Genomic DNA, 26,086 nt, shown 5'->3' on the forward strand with positions numbered 1-26,086 from the left:
GAATGCATTTTTCATGTTTGATTCAATCTGCATCACTTCAATTAAAGGACAAAAAGAAATAAAACCCACATGGGAATCTTTGTATATGTGAAATAGAAGCCTTATCAAATATTAAAACGCACACACACACACACACACACACACACACACAACCAAACTCAACACCTGAGTCTTCCTTTTATCCGAGTAACAAGGGAGAGAGACTCTTTGAAATCCTCCCTGGATTCCATGTAAATGACCAAGACAGTTATGTAGCAAATGATCTTCAAAGCAGGGATATTCCAACAAACGTTTGCATTGATTTTGTTATTTCTAAAGGCTGACTGATGCCAGAAAGAACAAAGTGATAAGGCAAAACCTGTCTCTTTGATCGTTCCCCTTGTCCTGTATTTTAGAGTGATGACGTGACACTAGACCGATTCTCTGGTCATTTAGGGAATTTTAGATATTCCCCATCAGGGACTAAGAAGGACTGGCATGTGGGGAAGAATGAACTATGTCATGGGGTCAGATGTCCAGAAGTTCCGTCTGCTGTTTGTTAGTTGTTCTTTATGACATTTGGGGATTAAGCTGCTTAAGAAAGGGTTAGAGAAAACCAACCAGTTATTCTGACCTTGTATCTCCTACCTTGTTTGAATTTTTAACTTTTAATTCTTTACTTTTTAATGCTGTAATGTTAAGCAGAGTGATTTACAAAAATTAATAGCTCATGGGCTCAAGTTATCCTCCTGCCTCAGCCTCTTGGGTAGACACCATGCTTGGCTAATTATTAATTTTGTTTTATTTTTCACAGAAACAGAGTCTTGCTTTGTTGCCCAGGCTGGTCTTGAATTCCTGGCTTCAAGTGATCCTTCAAGTAATCCTCCCTACTTGGCCTCCCAAAGTGCTAGGATTACAGGTATGAGCCTCCCGGCCTCATCAGACATCAGATGCTTTGCTTAGGAATTTCCTAGTAGCTGAGGCAGAAGGACAGAAAAAAAAAATGGCAAGTAGGATGGGAAGACAAATTAAAAAAAAAGAAAAAAAGAAACCAGGGCACCAGCATAGAGGGATTAATTTCTAAGAAAGAATCTTTTCATTACATGGAAAATTATTTCTGATTGTTAAACATAGGTATGTTTAACAAGTTTTTTTTTTTTTTTTTTTGGGACGGAGTCTTGTTCTGTTGCCAGGCTGGAGTGCGGTGGCAATCTTGGCTCACTGCAACCTCCGCCTCCTGGGTTCAAACGATTCTCCTGCCTCAACCTCCTGAGTAGCTGGGATTAAGGCGCCTGCCACCATGCCTGGCTAATTTCTGTATTTTCAGTAGAGACGGGGTTTCACTGTGTTGGCCAGGATGGTCTCAATCTCCTGACCTCATGATCCGCTCACCTCGGCCACCCAAAGTGCTGGGATTACAGGTATGAGCCACCGTGCCTGGCCAACAAGATTTTAATGTTGAAAATACTATTGAGAAAACTTACAAATATGGCAAGTAATGGGAGATTTCATAATATATTAGTACCCAAGAATAAATGATTGGTTTCAGTTATCTTAATCTTTGTACAGAGGACACAAAAGAACCTGTTCAACTTTAATCTTTTTGGCAAAAGGAATTCATATTTTAGGTTATTTACTGACCTACCTTTGGTGAGCAATGAGCTAAAGCTCTAACCCAATGTCGTTTAATAGGAATATAGTGCAAACCAGACCTGTCATTTAAAATTATCTAGTCACCACATTATTAAAAAAAGAAAAGAAACAGGTGAAATTGAGTTTAATATATTTAATTTAGCTCAACATATTAAATATATTTTCATTTCAACATATAATCAATACAAAAATTATTAAAGAGATATTTCACTTTTTTTCATTCTAAGTCTTTGAATTCCAGTATGTATTTTACATTTTTAGCATGTCTCTATCCAGACACTAAAGTTGTAATGATTGAAATTAAATATATTTCTACTAACCCAATAAAGCTGTCTTCAGCAGAAAAATAGTTTTACCCTTCTTTAGTTTTTAAATTTAAATTAGTTAAAATAAAAAATTAAAAAATTCGGTTTCTCACCACACGTCAGTGTTCAATAGTCACAGCTATCGAACATGGTAGCCACACGTAGCTGTTGGCTACCAGTTTGGACAGTGTAGCTCCCCACCAAAGGACACCCTTAAGATGTTCATGTAGTCAAGCCCGTCGTCAGTCTTCCAGCAAGAACGTCTTGGGTTAGAATATTTGTAGTTTGTAAAGATCCTGCTGTTGTAGACTGATCTGCGTTCTTCCAAAATTCACAGGTTGAAGCCCAAGTCCCAGTAAATCCGGGTGTGACTGTATTTGGAAATAGGCCCTTTAAGGAGGTAATTAAGGCCAGGCACAGTGGCTCCGACCTGTAGTCCCAGCACTTTGGGAGACCGAGGCGGGCAGATCACTTGAAGCCAGGAGTTCGAGACCAGCCAGGCCAACAAGGCGAAACCCTGTCTTTACCAAAAATATAAAAATCAGCTGGGCGTGGTGGCATGTGCCTGTGATCCCAGCTACGTGGGAGGCTGAGGCAGGAGAACCACTTGAATCCGGGAGGCAGAGGTTGCAGTGAGCCAAGATTGCACCATTGCACTCCAGCCTGGGCGACAGAGCGAAATCCTGTCTCAGAAACAAACAAATAAAGAAAGAAATAGGTAATTAAGATTAAGTGAGTCATATGGATGGGACCTAATTCAATCTGACTGTATCCTTACAAGAAAAGGAAAGCCGGCCACACAAAGAGACATCAAGGATGCCCTGGCACAGAGAAAAATCCATGTGGAGATGCAGCAAGAAGATGGCTACCTGCAAGCCAAGGAGAGAGGACGCCTCAGGAGAAGCCAAACTTGCCTCTGACTTTCAGCCTGTGGACTGTGAGAAGTAAACGTCTATCGTTTAGGCCATCCAACCTGTGATATTTTATTATGGCATCAATGGCAAACTGATACAGTGGCCCAACATACAGAGGGTTAAATAAAATTCAGATAATCTGTTTACCATTTCAGAGGCATTTCTCCTATTTAGTCACCAACTTTAAATTTAAATGTCCCACAAATTCTTAAAGCTTGGCTCTCTGAAAACCAATTTAAGAAAAACACAAATCCACCGTTTTTTTGTTTTTGTTTTTTTTGTTTGTTTGTTTGTTTTGTTTTTTTTTTTTTTTTTGAGACGGAGTCTTGCTCTGTCACCCAGGCTGGAGTGCGGTGGCCGGATCTCAGCTCACTGCAAGCTCCGCCTCCCGGGTTTACGCCATTCTCCTGCCTCAGCCTCCCGAGTAGCTGGGACTACAGGCGCCCGCCACCTCGCCCGGCTATTTTTTTGTATTTTTTAGTAGAGACGGGGTTTCACCGTGTTAGCCGGGATCGTCTCTCGATCTCCTGACCTCGTGATCCGCCCATCTCGGCCTCCCAAAGTGCTAGGATTACAGGCTTGAGCCACCGCGCCCGGCCTTGTTTTTGTTTTTTTAAACTGCCCTTGTGTACAAGTTATTTATTGGCTGGGTGGCCAAGATGTTGCGTGCAGTTTCCATTCAGAAGGTGAGGAGTGAGTGAGTCATACCAGAAAACCACACACACGGTGCTCATGTTCAAAATGAAGTGCCTGTGCCCATCAAGCAGAACCTCTTGCCTTTGTCCATCACAGGCATCGAGCCTCTTCATGGTCGCCAAAGTTCGTTAATAACGTTTGTGTCTATGCTAATACAATCAGAAAATTATGCAGACCATCTATTTCTTCCCAGAGAGAACAGGGTGATCAGCCATTAGTGATTCACACTGATGAGCCTCCACTAATTGCACAGAATGTAATTAGTGATTATATAATATTTGAGCTCTTGCAACTGTCATTAATGTCCACGATTCACCAGAGATGGGCCCTGCTGAATAGAGTATGATTGCCACATGCTAAATCTAGTTAATCCGAGGCATGTTAATCAGCACAGGATGCTCTTTAGGCCGTGGTTAAAAGCACTGGTGACCTCAGGAAAAAAACCCCTGCCATTCACCAAAGTCTGAATTGCATACAATAGAGATCCCTTTAAGGGAAATTTAATAATTAAATGGCCTGGAAAACTTGAGGGCAGAGTTATCAGATGGTTTTAACACATTTAGATTTTTCTGTAACAGATATGGTGATCAAAATGTTGTATTGGTGCTGGCATTAATTTATGATACATTAGACTGGTGGCTCAGGGTATATGATGTGTCAAAGTTATAATGGATTTGCCATGTGGATAAGAGAACTGGATTAAAAAGTAGTTCTTTCTAAGAGGAAAGATGATTATACATAATCTCCCAGAGCCCTATTAGATGGAGCACAGTTTTTAAGGTTTATTTCATGGAAAAAATTTTAGAAGTATTAACATTAAAAGGTATTCTGCTTCCTGCAATAAAAGTTGGGTTCTAAAATGGATTCACATAATCATACATTTCACCACGTTCTGAGTCACAGCACATTTTAAAAACATTTATAGCAGATGCTACAAATATATACATATTTTTTGAGACAAGATCTCGCCCTGTCACCTAGGCTGGAGTACGGTGCTGCAATCATGGCTCACAGCAGCCTTGCCCTCCCAGGTTCAAACAATTCTCCCATCTCCACCTCCCGAGTAGCTGGGACCACAGTCAGGTGCATGCCACCACCTCAACTAATTATTCGTTTGTTTGTTTTGTAGAAATGGGGTCCCACTATGTTGCCCGGCTGGTCTTAAACTCCTGGGTTCAAATGATCTTCCTGCCTTGGCCTCTCAAAGTGCTGGGGTTACAGGTGTGAGCCGCTGCGCCCGGCACCTTCCCTTCTTATCCTCCATCCTACCCAACCTCCGTCACCCTAAGAGAAGGTAACCAGCTGCCAGGACTTCCTCTATATGTGTGGCAAGCCCTGAGTAGTTCTCTCCTAGATACTAGTTTTTACCAGTAAATTTATGTGAATTAAAATCTTTTACACCAACCATAATTTGTGTTTTAAGTGACAGTACATATAAACGGCTGTTTCCAATGCGGAATTGTACAGGTTTACAAATTTCCGAGGCCTGAGTAATTTAATATGGTCCAGTTTTTCATAAAATAATATGGTTGTTGTAGATTCTAAGGAAAATAGCGGCTTGTGATTTATGTGATTTCCTCCTGTTTATGTATTTTATATAAATAGTAAACACATTGGCATCTTTGTTTTGTAAGGTGCTTTCTAGTGGTTGTTTAAGCAGCTCAAAGTCCTTTAGGTCTTGTTTGCCAGACACTGAGAAAAGTTCTGCTAAATAATTGGGGCCAATGGAGGTGGCTCACATTAGTAATCCCAGCACTTTGGGAGGCAGAGGCAGGAGAATTGCTTGAGGCAAGTAGTTCAAGACCAGCCTGGGCAACATAGTGAGACCCTGTTTCTACAAAAAGTAAAAATGAAAATTAGCTGGGTATAGTGGTGTGCGCCTGTAGTCCTAGCTATTTTGGGAGGCTGAGGCATGAGGATGGCTTGAGCCCAGGAATTTAAGAATGCAGTGAGCTGTGATTTCACTACTACACTCCACCTTGGCAACAGAGTGAGACCCTGTCTCTAAAAACCAACCACCACCACCGCCACCACCACAACACAATAGTAATAATGACAGGAACTTGTGTTGCCACTTACTCTCTGCCAGGCACCATGCCAAGGTTTCTGCTATAAGAACTAGTGTCATCTCCAGTTATAGATGAGGAAAATGTGGCTGAAAATGACAGGGATCACTTGAGCTCAGGAGTTCGAGACCAGCATGGCCAACATGGTGAAACCCCGCCTCTGCTAAAAATACAAAAATTAGGTGGGTGCTTGTAATCCCAGCTACTTGGGAGGCTGAGGCAGGAGAATTGCTTGAACTGAAGAGACGGATGTTGCAGTGAGCCAAGATTGTGCCACTGCCCTCAAGCCTGGGCGATGAAGCAAGACTTATTCTCCAAAACAAAGCAAAACAGTTAAGTGATGTCCTGCCTATGATGTCATGACCTATACATGGTAGACAAGCGTCTGCATAGAGGTGCCTTGCTTTAAAGCCCATCATTGTTCTCAGGCTGAAAATAGAATAGATTAGAGAGCTTCCTTCGAATCTCCTGATTCTCCTTCTTTGGCTTGGACTGAGTTAGGAGCCAGGACACTGCAACATACAAGGTTATGTCAGCCAGGGCATTCCCAGGCATATTAGCTTACCAAAGCCATTGCCTGCGTCTCTCTGTCCACAGGCTGCCTTTAGGGTTCTTCACCTTTGACGCTCATCAGAAGTGCCTGGAATTTATGTCTCCTTAGGGGTCCCCCTTAACAATGCCAGATGGAGCATGGCTATAAACACTGTAGGGTGCTTGCCCTGGTCTGGGCACAGTGAGGACAGACCCATGTTGGGTGGACTGAAACAAAGTCACTTTCCCTGGTGATGAGCTTGAAACTGCACCTGGCTTGGCCTCCTTCCTGGTGCTGCTCCCCACTCTCCCGCCAGGTTTTCCTGGGGTTGGGTCCTAGTAAGCCATATTCACATGAACCTTATCTCAGGGCTTGCTTCTGGAGAACCCAACCTAAGACAGAGCCTGTGAGAGGGCCATCAATGCTTGGGGTCAAAGGCATCCAGAAAGGCAAACCTGCAAGATGAGCTGGGATTAGAAACTGTGAACAAGGTTATTGACTGTTTGAACTAGAATATGATTGGAATACAGTTGGAAACAACTTGAATGTCCATCAGTAATGGATTCATTAATTAAATTATGGAAAATTCACACAACAGAATAATACCTAGTCGTAAAAAGGAGTGGGAAAACCATTTTAAATCAGCAGAAGTAAATTCAATCTATTTGATTGGAAGACAAAAAAGAAAGGAAAGATAAGAAGGTAGACTAATTTCTAATAAATTAGTAACTGTAGTAAATGTATTGGATTTAAAAATTCTATAATATATACAAGAGACACTCGTAAAATGGAGAAGTAAAGGAAGTTTGGAAATAAGATGAAAAAAGCTGTAATAGGCAAGTATGAACACAAAGAAAGTTGGGGTAACAATCTTAATTTTCAAAACAATCAAATAACAGGCAAAAAGGTCATTTACAATAAAACAAAATGCTATATAACTGCAAAAAGAACAATAGAACAAAAACATATATCCATCGTAGCTATATGTGGCCTTTATCTATCAAGCAACAGCAGATAGAACTGCAAGAGAATTACATAAACCTTCAGTTGTTTTTGAGGTTTTTAACACAGCTAGAAACTGCTAGATCAAGTGGATTAAAAATAAGCAGAGATACAAAAATTTGAACAGTATAATACATGCCTAGGTCACAGACATATATAGAACTGACAGAGAGGAAGAGAGGAAGAGAAACAGAGAAAGAGACAGAGACAGTCTTCTTAATCGCACACACAGACACAATCACACATATAGAACATTTATGCTAATCACCAGGTGTGGTGACTCATGCCTGTAATCCCAGCACTTTGTGGGGCTGAGGCAGTAAGATTGCTTGAGGCCAGTCATTTGAGACCAGCCTGGGCAACATGGCAAAACCCTGTCAAAACAAAAAAAAAAAAAAAAAGAAAAAGTACAAAAACTTAGCAGGGTGTGGTGGTGTGTGCCTGTAGCCCCAGCTACCTGGGAGGCTGAGGTGGAAGGATCACCTGAGCCTAAGAGGATGAGGTTGCAGTGAGCTGTGATTGCCCCACTGCACTACAGCCAGGGAACAGAGTGACACCTTGTCTCAAAAAAAAAAATAAAGGAAAATAGGCCGGGCGTGGTGGCTCACGCCTGTAATCCCAGCACTTTGGGAGGCTGAGGTGGGTGGATCACAAGGTCAGGAGATCAAGACCATCCTGGCTAACACGGTGAAACCCCATCTCTAATAAAAATACAAACAATTAGCTGGGCATTGTGGTGGGCACTTGTAGTCCCAGCTACTCGGGAGGCTGAGGCAGGAGAATGGCGTGAACCTGGGAGGCAGAGCTTGCAGTGAGCGGAGATCTCGCCACTGCACTCCAGCCTGGGCAACAGAGCGAGACTCCGTCTCAAAATAAATAAATTAAATAAAATTAAATTAAATTAAAAATAAAGGAAAATAAAAGAAAATCAACAATGTATTAGCCGTAAGGGCAGTGTCAATACATTCCAAATAACCAATAACTATATTTTCTCTATATGGTTAGTTTCTCTGCCATAATGCAATCAGTAGAAATGAATAACAAATGAAAGCGAAAAAGCCAATGTATTTGTAAATTAAAGATATATTACTAATTGAACCAAGTTCAAAAGAAATCAATCAGCAAGTGAAAGGATATTTAGGACTGAATGATAATGAAATCCTACTTTTCGAAAGTTGAAAGTTGTGATTCGTTACTAAACGTAGCACTTATTAGGATTTTTTTTTAGCTTTTAAATACATTAATTAGGAAACCAGAAAGGTTAATAATAAATATAGTGAATGTTCAACTCACAACTTTTGAAAAGGCACAACAGGGCAAGTCCAAAAAAAATGAATAAAGGGCAGACATTCATAATATAGAGAAAAAATTAAAAATGAGTTTTCAAACCAAAAACTAGTTCTTTGAAAAATAATTGGTAATGTAGGCTGACCTCTGATCTCTGCAAATGAAGAATGAGAAAGAGCAAATAACTACAGGCACTCTAGGAATCTAAATAAAGTAAAATAATAATGTTTTATTTGTATGCCAGTGGATGAAAACTCTTACAGAGTAATTAAATTCCTAGAAAAAATTATAATATCCCAAAATTAGTGTAAGGACAAAGAGATAACTTGAAAGAGACTAATAGATATCAAATAAATTAAAATTGGCCAAAGATTTATTTTTTCCCAAACCTCATGATGTGGTTTGGTCTTGCCCCCACCCAAATCTCGTGATAGTGGGTAAGTTCTCATGAGAGCTGGTGGCTTTAAGAGGGGCTTCCCCCTTCTCTGGGTTCTCATTCTCCTCCCTGCTGCTGCCATCTGAAGAAGGATACGTTTGCTTTCCCATCCGCCATGATTGTAAGTTTTCTGAGGCCTCCCGAGCCATGCTGAACTGTGAGTCAATTAAATCTTTTTTTTTTTTGAAACAGAGTCTCAGTCTGTCGTCCAGGGTGGAGTGAGTGGCGCGATCTCGGCTTACCACAACCTCCGCCTCCTGGGTTCAAGTGATTCTCCTGTCTCAGCTCCCCGAGTAGCTGGGATTACAGGCGCGCGCCACCACGCCCGGCTAATTTTTGTACTTTTTAGTAGAGACGGGGTTTCACCATGTTGGCCAGGCTGGTCTCGAACTCCTGACCTCGTGATCTGCCCGCCTTGGCTTCCCAAAGTGCTGGGATTACAGGCGTGAGCCACAGCACCTGGCCAATAAAACCTCTTTCCTTTGTAAATTACTCAGTCTTGGAAATGTCTTTATTAGCAGTGTGAGAACAGACTAATATACCTCACATGCCTAGATGGTTAAGGTGAATTCTAAAAATAAAATTCCAAGGAGCAGCTAATTCCTCTTTTATATAAGGTGTTCCAGAAAATAGCAGAAAGAAAAAAAAGCTGCCTAATCCATTTAATATCATCATTTTGGCTACATGACTTGACTTTGGACAATACAAAGAAAGATCATAGGCCCATTTCACTTATGAACACACTTGTAGAAATCCAAAACAAAAACAAAAACAAAACCAGTCAACTGAATCCAACAGTATATAAAATATTTCAGAACCAAGTAGGGTTTATCCCAGGAAAGTAAGGATGTTAGATTTACCATAATAATAAAATAGAGAAAATCATGTGATTTGTTGATGCAGAAAAAGCACTTGTTAAGCTTCAATACCCATTTATGGTAACTTTAGTTAAGACCAGAAGAGAATATCTCTTGGCTGATACAAGTTTTACACCCGAAGTTGCAGCCATCATTATACTTAGCAGAGATATTTTAAACTCATTACCTTTTATATAAAGACATTGTGGAATGAGTGAAACAGGGGGTTATTAGACTGGAAGATGCCAGCTACAATTAATACAATAATACCATAATGAACACACCAGGATTAATCGACCAAATGCTTAGATGAATGCTACATGCTGAGATTCTTGTTCTTTTGAAGCCTCTCAGAAAGCTAGAAGTCAAATCTTCACCCTGCAGGTAGAAGACTGGAAGACTCCATTCCTGGAAATCTGAGCAGCACAAAAAGAAAAACCCAAAGATGCATATATGGAAGGTTTGTCAACAGAGAACCTGCCCCAATCACTTAGGAGTGAGGCTGAAAGTCAGCAAGCTCCGTATCAAAACACAAAGGATACACAGGACACAGTGAACAATTCTGAGCATATGAATTTGGAGTCCCAGAGGCAGGAGGAAGAAAGAATGGAGCAGAGCCAGTATTTGAAGAGATTGTGACTGAGAATAGTCGTAGCTGATCAATGATATTTCAGCCACAGATTTTTCTTTTTTTTTCTTTTTTTTCCTTTTTTTTTTGAGATGGAGTCTCACTCTATTACCCAGGCTGGAGTGCAGTGGCGTGATCTCAGCTCACTGTAAACTCCCCCTCCCAGGTTCACGCCATTCTCCTGCCTCAGCCTCCCCAGTAGCTAGGACTACAGGTGCATGCCACCACGCGCGGCTAATTTTTTGTATTTTTAGTAGAGACGGGGTTTCACCGTGTTAGCCAGGATGGTCTCGATCTCCTGATCCACCCCCCTCAGTCTCCCAAAGTGCTGGGATTACAGGCGTGAGCCACCTCAACCGGCCGAGCCACAGATTTAAAAAGCACTATAAACCTCACACAGGATAAATACCAAGAAACCATACCTGAGGATGGCATGCTGAAACCGATGAAAACTGAAGACTGAGAGAAAATTTTAAAAATAGCTGAGGAGGATGCTGGTGGTGGTGGATTAACAGTTTCATAATTTCGGTTGAAAAATTAACTATAAGTCTAATTGTAGCTTTTTTGAAGGTAAAGCACTGAAAGGAAATAACTGCAAATCAGAATTCTATACCCAGTGAAAATATCCTTAAGAATGAACATGAAAACACAATGTTTTAAGGCAAACAAAAACTGAGGAATTTTTTTTTTTTTTTTTTTAACCAAAAACACCCATGAAGGCAGGAGGAAAATTATCTTAGAGAAAAGCACAGAAATGAAGGAAGAAATGAAAGGTAGAAGAAACAAAGGATAAGACATGGTAAATATATGTGGACAGTGTGGTTCTCATCTGAAGTCAGTTTTGCTTCCTGGGGGACACTCTCACTGACTGGAGGCACATTTGAGGCCCATAACCTGGGGTGGGGAGGATGCTACTGGTGTCTAGTGGGTGGAGACTAGGGATGCTGATAAGCATGTTACAATGCCTAAGGCAGCTCCTACACAAAGAAGCATCTGGCCTAAAATGTCAGCAGTGCCAGGTTTGAGAAACCCTGATCTAAATGCATGTTGAATGTACAAAATAACAAAAATAATACTGTCTTGTGAGGTTAAAATACTTAATTAAAAGCCAACAATAGCACAAGAGGTCAGAGAGAGTAAATGGAGTTAGTGATCTAAAATTCTTTAATTGTCTGAAAATTGTACGATACTAATTTATAGCATTTTGATCCTGTAGATTTATCAGGATCTATCAAGGTGCATGTTGTAATCTGTAGGTCAAACGAGAAATAATGAAAGAAGGTATAACTTATTAATAGAGGGTAAAAATGGAATAATTTTAATTTTTGGGAATTCCATTTAATGGAATAATTTTCCATTAACTTGGTTAATCCAAAAGAAGACAACAAAAAAGACAAAAGAAATAAACAATAGGTAGGACGGATAGAAAACAAAATAGTAATATGCTGGCCTTAAACCCAAATATATTAGTGTATACATTAAAACAAACAGACTAAATGTTTTAATTAAAAATCAATATTGTCATAGTGCATTAAAAATTCAGTGCTGTGCTGCTTAAATAAGACATAGCTGTAATATTAGGACACAGGAAGTCTGAAAATAAAAGTCTGGAAAAATACCATGCAAACACTAACACAAAGAGAGCTGTTATAGCTGTATTTTTTAAATTAAATTAAATTAAATTTTATTTATTTTAAGTTCTGGGGTACATGTACAGGATGTGATGGCATCTTATGCCAATCAGAGTGGTGGTTATTAAAAAGTCAAGAAACAACAGATGCTGGTGAGGTTGCAGAGAAAAGGAATGCTTTTACACTGTTGGTGTGAGTGTAAATTAGTTCAACCCTTGTGGAAGACAGTGTGGTTATTCCTCAAAGATTTAGAACCAGAAATACCATTTGACCCTGTGTTAATACTAGACAAAACACAAAGTCGCAAGACTTCAAGGAGGAGGAATTATTCGAGATAAAGGAGAAACTTCCACAATGATAAAATGTTTAATCCAATAGGAAGACATTACAATCCTAAATTTGTATGTAGTTAATAATCCAGCTTCAAACTATGTAAAGTGATAGAACAACAACAAAAAAAGGCATCATAATCATAGTTATGAATTTTTTAAAACTCTCTCAGTAATGATAGAACAAAGAGAAAGAAAAATCAGTAAAATTCTAGATTTGGACAATCAACATGGCCTAAACAACACATGTAGGATATTTCCAACAAAAATTGGAGATAGACATAGTTTTCAGGTATATTATATGTAACATTTAACAAAAATGATGATAAGTTAGGGTCATAAATCAAGTTTTATTTCACAGCATTAAAATCATAGGGAGCATATTCTCTGACTTCAGTGGAATTCAGCTAAAAATCAATAACAAAAGATAATTAGGAAAATCTCTATTGGAAATTAAGCAATGTTCTTCTTGTTCTTCTGAATAACCCGTAGGTTAAAGAAGAAATCACAATGGGCATTGGAAAATACTATGAACCGAATAACAGTGAAATGTGGCACATGAAACTCGTGTTCTTGGAGGGAAATTTGTAGCTCCTGATGCATAATTTATAAAAGACAATTTATGATCTAATTCTCTCTCTCCTGAAGTTAAGAAAAACATTGAATTACACCTAAAAAAAATGGATGGAAAGAAAGAAGAAAGATAACATCAGACATTAATTAAATAGAAAACAGGTATAGAAAATCAACCCAGGAAAAAGTTAGTTCAATGAAAAAACTTAAGAAAATAATTAAATTTCTAATAAGACTTAATCAGAAGAGAAAAGCCACAAATTACTACTTTTTAACAGTGAAAAAGAGACCATCACTACAGATCTTTTATATACTAAAAAGATCATAAAAGAGCATTTTGAACAACTCATGCTATTAAGTTTGGAATTCAGATGAATTATACAATTCATCTAATTTTTCAACTTCCTTGAAAAATACAATTTACCAAACATGAAGGACACATGATGAAATAGAAATCTGAATACTTCCCCTAGATTTATTAAGGAAAGTGAATTTGTAATTTGAAAATTTTCCAATAAAATGCCAAGACAGATGGCTTCACTGTTGAAATATTTCAAATGTGTAAGGATGATATAACACTAAACTTACATAAACTGTCTCAGAAAGAGAAAAAGGTGAGACATTTCCTAACTTGTTTTATGAGGCAAGAATAACCTTGATATAAAAATATAACAAAAGGAAAGGAAAATAGGACAATATCTATCATAAATATTGATGAAAGATTCCAACTTATTAGTAATTCAAATTCAGCTATATATATATAAGATAATCATGATTAAATTGGGTTGATGTGAGAAATTCAAGCTTGGTTGAATATTTGAAAATCAATTGATATCATCCACTACGTTAACAGAGAGAAATGAGAAAAATATCAAAAGATTATCTCAATAAAAACAAAAAAAAGCATTAAGTTAAATTAATCATTAAATAACTCACAGCATACTAGGAATATATGAGAATGCAGGAGGACAGGTCCCTGGACGACCTTGGCCAACTGAGCTCATCCCCCTCTTGCCTGCAATTCTTAGGCAGAATGAACTGAAAATGCAACATCTTGAGATAAGGAGGCGATGTCCGCAGCAGTCTGGGATATGTCATGATTCCTTCTAGAATAGGATGTCCTGCAATGCTTGTGCTCAGTGAGCCAAGTGGTGCCCAGGGTGTGGAAACTCAGGGCGGAGCACTTTCGATTTCCTCCAGTTGCAGTGCAATGTGGGTTATGTGCAGATGAGACTCCATCCACCCTGGGCAGCTTTCCTGAGCCTTAGGGAACTGTCTGGCCATGGAGCGTAGGCTTGTCTCCTCTTGCTGTCTATGTGTGAGTAATAACACTGTTCTGCCTGGCTTGTCATGTGAATGTTTTCTCAGGATTCATGAAATTGGTAGAGAAACTTTCCAGGGAACTTCTAATCTAATATTATGTATTTGTATAAGCCCCACAGAAAACATCACAGTTAATGGTGAATTATTAAAAGCTTTCCCCTGGCGATTGAGGGAAAAAGAAGGATGCTGCTAGCATCCCATTTATGCAACATAATACTGGTAGTTCTCGTGAGTGCAAATTGGGAAGAAAAAGAAAGAAAACTTATGAATGCTGAGAAGGAGGAGAGGAAGAAAAAAAGGAAGAAATAAAAACAGACGACATGTACATAAAAAAGTTAATCTACAGATAAATAAGTGGGATAAATAAATGGACTTAGCAAGCCTGCAGAATATAATAACAAAATAGCAAAATCAGTCTAATTTCTATATGTTAGCAATTAGAATATCAAATTTTAAAAAACAACGTGATTTCTGATAGCATTAAAAATGAAGTATTTAGGAATATGGATGTGCAAGAGATTGACACAGAGCTACACAATGTTACCAAAATGTATAATGAATTGAAAGGCTTAACATTATATAGCCGCTAATTTTTTCTAAATTAATCAAAGGGAGCGTTTGGTTTTTTTGTGTGTGTGTGCAAATCTTTAAGTTGATTCTAAAATGCATATGAAAATGCAAATTATCAGAAATAGCCAAGGCAGTTGTGAAGAAGAACCAAGATGATGGATTCATTTGATTACTGGTGCTTTATAAGAAGACAGTATGGAACAGATGCAAGATAGACAAATAGACCAGCGAAATCAATGGTCCAGAAGCAGATTCATAAACATTCAGTCTCTTAATTGTATTGCAAAGTACCACTAGAGCACAGTAGGGGAAGGTGGTCTTTTCAAAAAATGATTCTACTTACATCATATACAAAAACAAATTCCAAGGGGGGTTGTGCATCTAAATATTACAGGTAAACACATTTAGAAGGTAACAGCAAAATATCTTCATGGCCTTTGGAAGGCTAACGTTTCTTTCTTTCTTTCTTTTTTTTTTTTGAGATGGAGTGTTGCTCTGCCGCCCAGGCTGGAGTGCAGTGGCATAATCTCGGCTCACTGCAACCTCTGCTTCCCCGGTTCAAGTGATTCTCCTACCTCAGCCTCCCGAGTAGCTGGGATTACAGGCATGTGCCACCACACCCGGCTAATTTTTGTATTTTTAGTGGAGACAGGGTTGCACCATGTTGCTCAGGCTGGTCTCGAACTCTGGAGCTCAAAGTGATCTGCCTGCCTCGGCCTCCCAAAGTGCTGGGATTATAGGTGTGAAGTCACCACACCTGGCCTAATATTTCTTAAGTGGATGCAGTAATCACTAACCATAAAAGAATAAAGTGAAAAGTCAAGCCACAGAGTGGGAGAAGATATTTGTAGAAATATGTATTACCAGATAATGATACATTGAATATGAAAAATATTCTACAAGTCAGTTAGAAAAGACCACACAATTCGAAAAAATGGATAAAAGGCTTTTAAAGACGTGAAGGGCTTCTGGACTTCATTAAACAGCAGGGAAATGCAAATTAAAATCTCAGTGAATTACCATTACATACCTACCAGATGCCTACAAGTTAAAAAAGAAAAAGAACAATACCAAGGGTTGTTGAGGATGTAGAGCAGTTGGAACTCTTTCTCCTCTTTTCCTCTCTTTTTTTTTTTGAGTGGAGTTTTACTCTTTTTGCCCAGGCTGGAGTGCAATGGTGTGATCTTGGCTCACTGCAACCTCCACCTCCCAGGTTCAAGTGATTCTCCTGCCTCAGCCTCCTGAGTAGCTGGGGTTACAGGCATGCACCACCACACCCTGCTAATTTTGTATTTTTACTGGAGATGGGGTTTCACCATGTTGGCCAGGCTGGTCTCGAACTCCTGACCTCAGGTGAGCCACCCACCTTGGCCTCCCAAAGTGCTGGGATTACAGGCATGAGCCACTGTGCCTGGCCTACAGTTGGAACTCTTATATACTGATTATGGGAGTGTAAATTTTTACCACCAGTTTTGAAATCCATGGTAACATCTACTATAGAGGAATATACAGACACCTTATTGAGGTACGAGGTGGTATTCAACTCCAGAGGCAAGGCTTGGACACTGGACAAAATTGAGGACTAGCTAAAACAGGAATTTGGCTGGAGCACTATTAAACATGCCTACCAGTGTGCCATGCTGGTTTACCATTGCCATGGCAACACCAGAAAGTTACTGTCCCTTTCCATGTCAACGAACTGATGACCTGGAAGTTACCACCCTTTTCTGGAAATTTTCTGCATAACCCACATGTCCATAAACAAGTTAAAGCAATCTACAGATAAATAAGTAGGATAAATTTATACCCATTTAAAAAATTTCTTCATCTGGGAACTGCCTTTGAGCTGCTACTCTCAGCGCACAATGACTGTGGGGTGGCCCTGCTCTGCAGGAACAGTCATGGCGCTGTAACATTGCCATCTCAGCACAGCTGTTTTCTTCTACCACTGGCTCACTCTTGAATTCTTTCCTGGGCAAAGCCAGGAATCTTCCTGGGCTAAGCCCCAATTTGGGTCTTGCCTGCCCAGCCATCATGACCTAAGAGCTCCTCTCCTATGTAGACAACAAAAATGTGTGCCCATGTGCTCAAAAGGCTTGTACAAGATTACTGATAGCCGCATTATTCAAATATTTCAAACTACAAATAACTCCACAATCTATTAACAATATAAGGAGTAAGTAAATTTTAGCATAATAATATACTGGGATGCAGATAAAAATATAGTATTTATGAAATTAAAAATAAAATTCAGTAAGATACAGCAATAAAATGAAGAAACTATTTCTATATGCAAAAACAGATAAGTCTCACCAACTAATGTTGAACAAAAGAAGCTAGACATAAAGGGATGTGTTGTATATTGTATGTTTCTATTTCTATAAAGTTCATAAACAGGCAACACTAATCAATGGTGATAAAGGGTACAATAGTGATTACCTTTGTTGAGGGTCAAATATGGGGAGGAGGAAAATTTCTTGGTTTTGATAAGTTACTATTTCCTCACTTGTGTGGTAGTTAGGCAAGTGTATTTAATTTTTAAAAAATTATTGTCCAGGTGTGGTGGCTCATGCCTGTAATCCCAGCAATTGGGAGGTTGAGTGGGGGACTGCTTGAGCTCATTAGTTGGAGACCAGCTTGGGCAACATGACGAAACCCCATCTCTACAAAAAATACAAAAATTAGCCCAGGGATGGTGGCTCATGCCTACAGTCCCAGCTAGTTGGGAGGCTGAGGTGGGAAGATGGCTTGAGCCCAGGAGGTGGAGGTTGCCATGAGCAGAGATGGTACCACTGTACTCCAGCCTGGGTGATAAAGTCAGACTTTGTCTCAAAAAAAAAATTAAACTAAATATAAGTAAATACAAATATATTTATAAAATAAATATAAATATAAACTAAATAAAATATATTTATTTATATTAAAATATAAATAAATATAAACAAATACATTTAAAAAACAAATTATACAATTTGTGCAAATATTTATATGATGTATTTTTTCAATAAAAAGTTTTCTTAGAAAAGAATCTTTGAAAAATTTTAAACATTAAATATATGATATCAGAAATAAAAATAGAAGACTTGGAAAATAAAGTTGAGGAAATATCCTTGATCCCAGAGCAAGGAAATGGAGAACAGTAGAAAAAGAAAATTAGAGGACCAGTTCAGAGATTCAACATCCAAATAATACAATTCTAGAAATTGAGGGAAGAAAAAAAATGGAAACAATTTAAGAAAAAAAAAAAAATCACAGAGGGGAAGAAGTTACCAGATTGAATGTTCCCACCAATTATTAGTGCAGTGGAATTTCATCATTGTGAAATACCAGGGATGATGAGAAGCTACTAGAGAATAAAAACTAGGTGTTATACAAATGAATGGGGAAAAAAAATGACAATGGAGTGATGCTTTTAACATTGAAACAAAGGACTTTTCAACCTAAAACTCTTTAACAGCGAAATTATCAAATAAGCATGAAGGTAGAATAAAGACATATTAAGAAAGGAAATTTACACTCCAAATAACTTTTCTCAGAAAAGCTACTAGAGGATGTGCTCCACCAAAATTCGGGAGTAAACAAAGAAAGAAGACATGGATGCTGAAAACATGGATGCTGGCTTCTTTTGTTAAACATTAGTTGGTGAGATTTATCTATGTTTTTGCATGTAGAAATAGTTTCTTCATTTTATTGCTGTATCTTATTGAATTTTATTTTTAATTTCATAAATATATTTTTATTGCTGCATCCCAGTATATTATAAGAGGACCATCATAAGAGGAAGTCTCCAGAAGAATGGAGAACAAGGATCCCAGGGTGATGGCTATGCCCCCAACACAGAGAGTAACTAGCACAGATAGCTCAGAATGACTTAGGAGTCAACTTGTAACAGAACATCAACATAGTCACTGCCATTGTATAATTTTTATTTTATTTTATTTTTATTTTATTTTTTTTTTTTGAGACGGAGTCTCGCTCTGTCGCCCAGGCTGGAGTGCAGTGGCGCAATCTCGGCTCACTGCAAGCTCCGCCTCCCGGGTTCACGCCATTCTCCTGCCGCAGCCTCCCGAGTAGCTGGGACTACAGGCGCCCGCCCCTGCGCCCGGCTAATTTTTTCTATTTTTAGTAGAGACGGGGTTTCACCATGGTCTCGATCTCCTGACCTTGTGATCCGCCCACCTCGGCCTCCCAAAGTGCTGGGATTACAGGCGTGAGCCACCACGCCCGGCCTAATTTTTATTTTAATGTGAAGACAGAACATCTAGGTGAGTCTAGCCCAAATTTTGATAAGCCTTTGGTTCACATTGATTATGTACTGAAGAAGTTCCTGCCCTGAAGCATTGCAGGCTGAATTGAGAGCCCTCATTTCAGCTTACAGAGTCTTCTGCTTGGACCTACGCCTGAAAGACCGAGGAAGGGCATGGTGAATTTAGAAATAGAAAATATAAAGTGATCCATGCTCATTGACCATATTCTGGGAAGGCATTCAATACTGGTCCCATTGAATTCCTTCCAGACACCCTCATTGTACAAAGCTTTAAGTTTTCTAGGTTTTTATTCAAAGTCTTGCCCTCTGATTTTTTTCAAAAGGGACTCTTGTAAACTGCATGGATAGCTGATGAGAAACTATATCCCAGAAGATCTCTTCAGTTTATTTCCTCTAGAAGCCTTCATTTCACAGTGATAATAGTGTCCTTCCTTCACACAGAGAAATGTGTACTTCCTACCTAGTTTAAAAATGTGGCAATATATTGTTTAGGAATACAGACTCGGGTGTTAGATGTATTTAAGTGAAAAATAAAAAAATAACTAATACAGAAGTTCTGTTGTTTGTCTCTGGGGAGAGATGAGAAGGGGAAGCTAAGAAGATATGAGTTGTACACAGTTGATTCAATTTCTTCATCTGGGTAGTAGGTATGTGGATGTTTATTTTTCTTTAAACTGTGTGTTTTAAACTTTCTGTTTATATCACACATTTTATAATAAAATATTTTAAAAAGAGATCTGCCAATGCCTGTTATGATCAAAAGGATGAGAATCAGACATTATGTGCTTCCTGGTGGAAATACTCTACTATAAAGTAGTTTTACCGAGAGAGAGAAAAAAAGAGCAACTTATATATGCAACTACATTTTTTTTCCCCAGGAAATACAGAGGACTGAGGGACTTTAAAAACTATACAATGGAGATGAATTCCGCAAAACCCAGATTATGTGAAGTAATATGGGCCAATCAACCTACTTTCTTCAACAAACAAATTACAAACAAAGGAGAGACGTGAGTGGAAGTCCGACAAAATAAAATAGATCTGACAGAACAATCAAATGCATCATCATATGGCTTTATTCAAATAAACACACTTTAAAGAAACAAACTAAAAAATTATGACATTTATGAAACAACTGGAAACTTGAACATCAATGATTATTTGATGATATTAAGGGATAATTGATCTCTGTGAGTAATATGGTAAATTTGAAGATCAGATTCTAAGTTCAATTTATTTCAGTTCTTGCTTTTAATGTCCCAAAAAAAGAAACCTCACAAGGTTTTATATATCCAAATGGAAGAAGTGCATCAATGGCTGGGCTAAGTGACAAAACACATTTGTAACTGCATCCTTCAATTTTCAAAAATTTTTATTGGAATTTGGCTAAGTAAATTATAGCTTCCTTGATATCAGTCTTACAAAATGATTGAGAAGTATTGCATTTTTATATTTTCAAAAATCTGCTCAGAATGAAGAAAAATTCTGTGTTTAGAAGACTTTATAACAAATTAAAAATTCTGTTTGTGAGGGTGCAAATACAGGAGCTTTGGGTAAGAAGTATATTTGTGTGACAGTGGAAATGTTTCCAAACACACACTGTTCAAAATGCCTCATTATGGGATATATTTTCTTTTAAAAGCAGCTACTTTTCACTACTTGGTAAATAAAGAGAACTTCCTTTCTCTTTTACCCTATAGTAATAGATTGTGTGCTTGCTTACTTGAAAAATATGTGTGAGGTCACATAGTAGTGACAGCTACTTGTCATCACAGAAAAGTCCAGAAATCTGGAACCCTTTTAGTTTCCCTGTTCTTTTAGGTACATTGTCCAAAGGACAGTCTATGTGGTCCAAAGATTTCTTAGGGTCATTTCTACTCTCATTATAAAATGTGTTAAAGATTCAATCATATTTGGCAAGTCTCGTTTTTATAAATTTAACCTCATAGGTGACATCTGTTGTTTTCTTCATCTTGCTTCACTACTTGCTAAGAACGACACAGTAAATGCATTTGATGGTTGTGCTTTCGTTGTTAACTTTAATTTTTTTCTTAAAAAACAAACAATAGTTCAGCCATTCCACCACTAGTGATTACACTTACAGATTTCCACCCTAAACACTTTCTGAGTCATTTACTATTGAGACTATAATGGTTTAGCAGCTCATTAAAAAAAAAAAAAAGGCCTTTGGTGTATTTCATTATTGAATGGAATCTAGCAAACACCACAAAGCGAGACATGTTGGAAATATCTGTACTTTCATTGAATTCTCTGGCAAACCTTGGTAGAGCATAATTTGTTCTAATGTGTGTATCTTTAAATCTTCAGCATTGTTTGCTATGCATTTCCAACCGCATTGCTAATAAAGGCAGGCATTTTAACTTGCCGCCGTATTGTCGTCTCTGTATTATTGCAGCCATTTTTACTGGGGCATAAAGAGAAAGGTTTACTCAATGGTAGGTAGCTTTTTTGTTTTTCTTTATTTAAAAACTTCAGTATTTTTCAGTCATCTGTGTGAAACTTTGATAAAATACTGAACTGAATATCTCACAGTTGTAAACATTGCTTAGAAGTCTCATAGATATTTGCTTCTGCACACTGAATGCTTACCCATATGTAGGTCTTGGTTATCACCGTGGCTTTCCATCACCTTCACCTCAAATCTTCAAACCACCACACACACGTGGAATTCATTCTCCATGACAATGGTTGTATATGCTCATTATCAGTAGTCTTCATTATAAGTTCAATATTTTGGGCTGAATTCTTCTCATACTAATTAGATGATTATAATTTTTACCTTGTAGTGAGGCCAATGGGAGGTACTGGGAATGGAAGGGTCATTTCTGCCATTGATTTTCATCCTTTCTGCTTGTGATATTAGGATTATCTTCCATCCATTGTTTCTTGTCTAGAATATTTTTAAGCCACTTTCTCAAGTTGAGAAAGTTACTTAGTTAAAGCTGGATTCATATAATCTGTGCATTCATTTAATGAGGCTCACAAAAGCCACCAAGTAGGCATGCCACTCTCAGCTGGAGTGTTGGGATTCCTGTATTTCCTTAGGGGGGACCTCTGGTACCAATTCTACAAGACTCTGACACACAGACCCAGGAAGGGCACTATTGTCAATCAGTATAATGTATTTCAGTAAAACTTAATCACTTTGCCATTTTTACATAAAACTTACAAATAGATGTCCTGATATTTTCTTTTTTTTTTACTCAATGGATTGTCATGCACCCCTATGTGGAGACCCTGAGACCCTGGCTTAAGGTTGTATGTGTGTGTCTGTGTGTGTAGCTGTCTAGTAAGAGAAGTTAATATTTACAGACTATCTTCTAGTGCCAAGTACTGTATTATGTGAGTTCCTTAATAATATAACAGCAGGTCACACCTGATTATCATGGGTGCCACCAGGCTTTGCACACATACTCTGTGGCAACCCTATGAGTTAGGTATCATTACTTACCTATTTTTCAGGTGAGAGAGGCCAGTTATGTCCTTGGTTCATTTGGAGACCTGCTATGGGGAAGGGATGTCTTTCAATACCTGAAAACACACAACCTTACTCACTCCTCAGAATCCTTCAACATCTTTGCTTTTGATCCTTCTGATTTTTAACTATTAAAATCCTTTTAGTTTTTAACTAAATTTTTTTTTGTTGTTTGTTTTTTATAGAGACAGGGTCTAGTTTTGTAGGCCAGTCTCAAACGCCTGGTTTCAAGTGATCCTTCTGCCTTGGCCTCCCAAAGTGTTGGGATTACAGGCATGAGCCACTGTGCCAGTCAACTAATACCTTTTTAAAATAGTAGTCATCCATGTACAATATGAGGTCTCTCACCTATCCTCTGTGGCCAAGATTGGTAACCTCAAGGGGGCAGGAGCCTGGCTAGCTATCTTTAGCACAGTTACATCACTAGTGTCTAGAAGAGTGTCTAGCAAAGTAATTATGCAAATCTTTGTTGAACAAATATGTGACTTGAAAGTTTTACGTCTGAAAGACAGTAAACATAAAAAGCCTACCTAAATTATGGGATAACTTTTGTTTTTCACTATATCTCTTTTATAAGCATCCTTTAAAATGTTTTCTCAATTAAAAAAATCTTCATGTGATCTTGAAAATTATAGTATCCTTCTCTGTATTTGACTAATTTTATTTGATGTTGTCTTGAGGGAGGCTTCTCTTCATAACTTTGCAATTTCCAGATACGGGATTACAATACCAGCTGAAGCACCAGGCTTCGCATCCTGGAAAAATTAAATCTCAGCTTTAGGATATGTATTAATCATGTAGACATGAGCAAACAGTTGGTTAACACTGGGAAACCTGGATATTTTACTGAGCATTCATTTAGGATTTTAAATGAATTTCTCGCGTGTGTTTATGAGAGGATTTGCAAAAATGCCCCCAACCTTTTCTGATCTGAGGCTCAGCTTATTTTTCTTTCCTCACTATAAATGCAATGCCATTGGCTCATTTCTAGAGTTTCTCTACCTGTTAGCTGGAGAGGCTGTTAATTTCAGCAATGTTGCATGATTTTCTACCAAATTGAGTTGGCTTAACTGACTCAAATTCACTCAAGAAGTTTTATGGGTAAAGTTCTTAAGGGGTTCCTTTCAAAGTGAGCTGAGACCAGAAGTATCACTTTGTGGCATACACATGCTCTTGTTCCTTAAGTTCTCCTTGTCTTCGGAAGAGATCCTGCGTGAAGCCTCCCTGTAGAATCACAGAGGGCTCCATTTCACGACCCCCACAGCTGTAGCACTTGTTTATTTATAAGTCAGATGGATCCCTGGGGAGAGTGTTTTCCCCTCAGCTGGCCTGTGTTTTTACCACATATGAGCTATCGCTGAATCTAAAACTATGAATACACTGATAACAAGCAGAAAGATATATTTTTGGCGTAGCATCTTCAAGAATGCAGGAATGCCGTGTAACATGGGAATGAATGTGTTAAAATCCTTCCTACTAGATGAGGGTCTCCTGGCCAAGGAGCTCTGCCAGCAAGAATCTTTCCTTTGTCTCAGCATGCCCCCAGCTGGCAGATGGGGCTCACAATTTGCTTTCCAATATCTCAGCCTGGCTATAGGATCTGGTGTTTAAAAGGAAAAGGGGTACACAAAGATTTCCCTAGCCTGCAACGCTCTGGGCAAATAATAGGCTTTGCGGGGTGATCTTGGGCTGTTGCAACATGCGAGGATTAACTATTCAAATAAAGTTCATTCTCTGCTGGAGAAGAAGTCATTCATTCAAGCATGGTTTATCTGCTCCAGGCCATGGGTTTCAGGATTTTTGCATCAACATTTTCCCACTCTCTCTACCTCTCCCCCAACATCTGGGGTGACAGAGGAGGGAACATAAATTATAGTCAGGGTCTCACTGGCTGCTCTATTCTAATCTGTATGGTTTAGTCAGTGAGCCTACTAGGGGCGGCGGAAACCCTTAACTTTGGTCCTAGGGAATGTAGCAGGTGCTGTTGATAGCCTGCCACCACTTAGTCCACTGGGGAGTTGTCCTGCCAATGCTCCCTCCCAGGTCAGTGTCCTGTGTCTCTCTGTCCAAGGGTGTTGTCTGTGGACTGTGCTCATCTATGGGGCAAACCAGAAGTGCCAGGGAGTTAACACCCTGGGAGTGGCCCTCGATCAATGATGGGTGGGAATTAATGGGAAAACATCCAGCATCCTCACTTCAGAGGGACAATTCCCTGCAGCCTCCCAGAGTGTCCCAGGGATTTCGTCCTGGGTGCCCACTGCAGTCACCCACTCACTTACCTACACCAGGTTCCCTCCTGCCTGACTCTCCCTACTTCCTCACAGGGATTCCTGGGGTCGGCCCCCAAACAAACTACCTGAATGCAAATCTTCATCTCAGGCCCTGCTTTCGGGGGAACCCATGCTGAGTCAGGCACCTCTGGGAGATGCAACTGGGCAGGCCAGCCAGGCCTGTCCAAAGCACCCAGCCCAGTGCTGGGGTGGGCTGTAGCTTCTCTCCTAATTTTGATGTGATTCTTGTCTCTCGTTGGCATCAGCACAGTCACAGCAGGACAACCTCTGGCAGGCTCCTGAGTACACGCATGCGGTGCCCACTCATGACAGTGACCAGTGGAGGCCGACGCCCGGCCCTGCCAGGCCTGTCCACCACATCCTGAGCCAGGCGTGGGGCTCAGTCAGCAGAGGAAAGGGAGCTTTTTGTGAATTGGTCCATCCCAGGGGGCACCGGTCATCTCCCCAGAGTGGTGACGTTTCTGATTTGCCCACAGGTGCTTTCAATGCGGTGGCCTTGGCCAATGGAGGCTCACAAATTGAGTTGCTGCCTGTCACCTCTTCTCTGCTTTCTGTCTTCTTGAAGAAGGTGTTAGATCCTGCCCTAGGTGACCTCCCAAGTCAACACGAGGCCCTTTTCCCAGAGGACTCTGCATCCCAGAGATCACCACCTCCATGGAACTTGTTGACCAGAAAGTCATAGAAAAACTTTGTGAGAGCAAGGCCACCACTCACCATGATAACATAAGAACAGTTGCAATTCAGGACAACTGATGACATTCAGGTGTGCAATTGGTTTTGCTTAAATTGATTTGTATAAACTCATATCCACACGTTACTAAAAATAAATCATGTGTATAAGCTATTATGCAGTTTCTACCGAAACTAAATATATGCATACCAGCAATTTCACTCCCAGGTATAGATTCAAGAGAAATGATTGAATGTGTCTACAAAAAGACATGTTAAAACATGTTAACACTCATTTCAACATTCCAAAACTTACTACAAAGCAACAGTAATCAAAACAGTGCAGTACTGGCAAAAGGATAGACACGTAAACAATGGAATAGAATTGAGAGTCCAGAGATAAAATCACGTGCCTATGGCCAACTGATTTCCAACAAGGGTGCCAAGACCATTCAGTGGAGAAGAAGAGTCTTTTCAGCAAATGGTGCAGGGACAACTGGATAGCCATACCCATAAGACTGAAGTTGGACCTTACCTCATACCGTATACAAAAATTAACTCAAAATAGACCAAAAAACCAAA

The sequence above is a fragment of the Macaca fascicularis genome, chromosome 10 (genome assembly GCF_037993035.2).
Source record: "Macaca fascicularis isolate 582-1 chromosome 10, T2T-MFA8v1.1".
Taxonomy (NCBI): Eukaryota; Metazoa; Chordata; class Mammalia; order Primates; family Cercopithecidae; genus Macaca; species Macaca fascicularis.